General features: G+C 53.3%; 1 non-coding gene across 1 annotated transcript; it reads right to left on the bottom strand.

Annotated features, from left to right (window-relative positions):
- Positions 1-887: 887 nt before the first annotated feature.
- LOC121401738 lies at positions 888-1,040 on the bottom strand. Its single transcript, XR_005966477.1, has one exon. It is a non-coding gene; the product is annotated as a 5.8S ribosomal RNA (ribosomal RNA).
- Between the last annotated feature and the right edge of the window lie 2,123 nt (positions 1,041-3,163).

A 3,163-nucleotide genomic window follows, 5' to 3' on the forward strand; every position in this document is an offset into this window, starting at 1 on the left:
GATGCTCCAGCACCATCCATTTTCAGGGCTAGTTGATTTGGCAGGTGAATTGTTACACACTCCTTAGCGGATTCCGACTTCCATGGCCACCGTCCTGCTGTCTATATCAACCAACACCTTTGGGGGTAGAGGGGCGGTGGGATCCCACCTCAGCCGGGGCGCCCTGGCCCTCACCTTCATTGCGCCACAGGGTTTAGTGCAGAGTTCCTCTGACTCGCGCGCACGTTAGACTCCTTGCTCCGTGTTTCAAGACGGGTCGGGTGGGACGCAGATATCGCCGTGGACCCCTGGTGGCTCCCGCGGGCCCTCCCGCCTCGGTGGCGTGGCACGGATGGGGCGCACTGGGGGCAGTCCGCCCCCCCGGGGGGAGCGGGACGGTTCCGGGGAGGAGGCCGCAGAGGCGGTCGTCTCCCTCGGCCCCGGGTGACGGCGAGTGCTGCCTGGGGGGGCTATAATGCCGGCCACCTTCCCCTGAACCCCTGGGCCTTCCCAGCCGACCTAGAGCCGGTCGCGGTGCACCGCCGTGGAGGAAATGTGCCCTGAGGGTACCTGGGCCACGTCGCCCCAGCGCAACCGTGAACCCTCTCTTCAAAGTTCTTTTCAACTTTCCCTTACGGTACTTGTCCGCTATCGGTCTCGTGCCGGTATTTAGCCTTAGATGGAGTTTACCACCCACTTTGGGCTGCATTCTGTGAAGGGATCCACAGACAGGGATCCACAGGGTCGGGCCTAGCCGCCGGTCCGCGGGGCTCCCCCCCGGGGGGAGGGAGCCGCCGGGGCGGTCGGGGGTCTGGCCTTGGGGGGACGAAGGGGACGAAGGGGAGCGGCCCCAGCGACGGCCCCAGCCACCCCGAGGTCATACTCGGCAGTGGCGATGGACGTCGGAACGACCCTCAGACAGGCGTGGCCCCGGGAGGAACCCGGGCCGCAAGGTGCGTTCGAGGTGTCGATGATCAATGTGTCCTGCAATTCACACTAATTCCCGCAGCTAGCTGCGTTCTTCATCGATGCATGAGCCGAGTGATCCACCGATAAGAGTTGCGAGCTCTTACTCGTTTTTTTCCTTTCGGTCTTGGCAGGTCTGCGGGCGCCCCGCGCCACCGGGGGGCGGGAGTGGGTTGGTGGGACGGGAGGCGGGGGCCAGACGGCCCTGGGACCCGGGCGGGCCTGCGGCGGGGAGGCGGGCTGGCCTCCCCCTGAGGAGGGGGGACCCGGGACTGCCGCCTCCTCACCGGGGCTGTCTCGGTGTTTGGGGCGGCCGCCCCCCACCTGGCTCAGGGGGGTCTCCGCTCCATCAATTCCTTTAAGTTTCAGCTTTGCAACCATACTCCGCCCGGAACCCAAAGACTTTGGTTTCCCGGAAGCTGCTCAGCGGGTCATGGGAATAACGCCGCTGGATCGCTAGTCGGCATCGTTTATGGTTGGAACTACGACGGTATCTGATCGTCTTCGAACCTCCGACTTTCGTTCTTGATTAATGAAAACATTCTTGGCAAATGCTTTCGCTTTGGTTCGTTTTGCGCCAGTCCAAGAATTTCACCTCTAGTGGCACAATACGAACGCCCCCGGCTGTCCCTCTTAATCATGGCCCCAGTTCCGAAAACCAACAAAATAGAACTTGAGTCCTATTCCATTATTCCTAGCTGAAGTATCCAGGTGATGCAGCCTGCTTGGAACACTCAAATTTTTTCAAAGTAAACACTTCGGGCCCCGGGACACTCAGTCAAGAGCATCAGGGAGGCGCCAAGAGACAGGGGCTGGGACAGGCGGTAGCTCGCTCGATCCCAAGATCCAACTACGAGCTTTTTAACTGCAGCAACTTTAATATACGCTATTGGAGCTGGAAATATTTTATTGAAAAAGAACAAGCTTCCAAAAATATTCAAACGTAAACATGTCAGCTGTACAACAAAAAACAAAAATACATACTATAGCATCAGTAAAAAATGGTGATACATAAAACAAACACCTCTTTTACGGGTGAAGAGCAAAATTATACATAACCATTTCTTGTTATGAAACATAGGCATACATAATAATAAAAAACATTTAGAACAACCCAAATTTTGTTCAAAAAGATCAATGGATAAAAACTCCAAAGAGAAGCGAAAAAATAGCAATGAATACATCACTCACAACATATATGCATTCAAGGCATAAACCATCAAAATACATTTCATGCACATAACTGGGCAAACCAATAAATCACAGTTTTTACAGGTGAAATAGCAGATACCTGACTGCTTTTACGAGCCAGCTAAAAAAACCCTAGATAGAAAGATAAGGAAACCGGGTTACTCACTGTAATTCAGTATGAGCCCAGTCATAAAAATAGACACACATCAAAATCTAAGGGAGTGACAAAGAGAAAAAAGGGATAGATTTACCTTATATCCGAAAAACATCAGTGAAGGCAAAAAGAATCAGGGAGGATCAAAACAGAGACCCCTCCATTTAGACCTCCAAGTTGCCTCCTCCATCCTCTGTTTCTCAAAAGATCTAAGCTTTCCGAGTTCACCCAAAATCATGCCGACCACCACCTGAGGAGGGGAAACCTCGCGCCTAAGAGAAACCTGACACTGTGCGTTCCAGGTGAAAAAGCGGACCACGGAGCTAACTAGAAACAGTGTATGTAAATCATAATCCCTCTGCCTCCTGAATGCCCCGTAAGACCACTAATGGTAATTCCAGCAAGAGAGATAGGGGATCCCCAGCGCCAATGAAACCTGTTTGTATACACCTACATTAAAGGGGCAATGAAGCAGGAAGTGATCCATTGTTTCCAATGTACCACCACATTCCTCCCGCGGGCAACCACGGTCATCAGAACGCCTGTATTTCCCATTAACGTAGAGCTTCCCGTGGAAGGACCGCCAAACGATATCCCTGAACTTGTTGGGGACCCTCTGGGAGTTAACTAACGAAAGACCTGTTCTCAAAACCTCATTTGGGCAATCCTTTAAGGCAAGCGACGTGTGAAAATAAGAGGTCAGGACCCTCCTGTCCAACTCCCTCTGAGGAGCAGTCCTGATTTCTCGGAGTAGGGAGGAATAGGGAACGAAGAGTGCCTTCCAGGCAGCTCTATCTACCAGGCAGATAACAACTTAAACACACCCTTTTCCCACCCTCTAGCCATGCAAAGCACACCTCCCCTAACCGATTG

Source organism: Xenopus laevis, chromosome 3L (assembly GCF_017654675.1).
Source record: "Xenopus laevis strain J_2021 chromosome 3L, Xenopus_laevis_v10.1, whole genome shotgun sequence".
NCBI classification, from domain to species: domain Eukaryota; kingdom Metazoa; phylum Chordata; class Amphibia; order Anura; family Pipidae; genus Xenopus; species Xenopus laevis.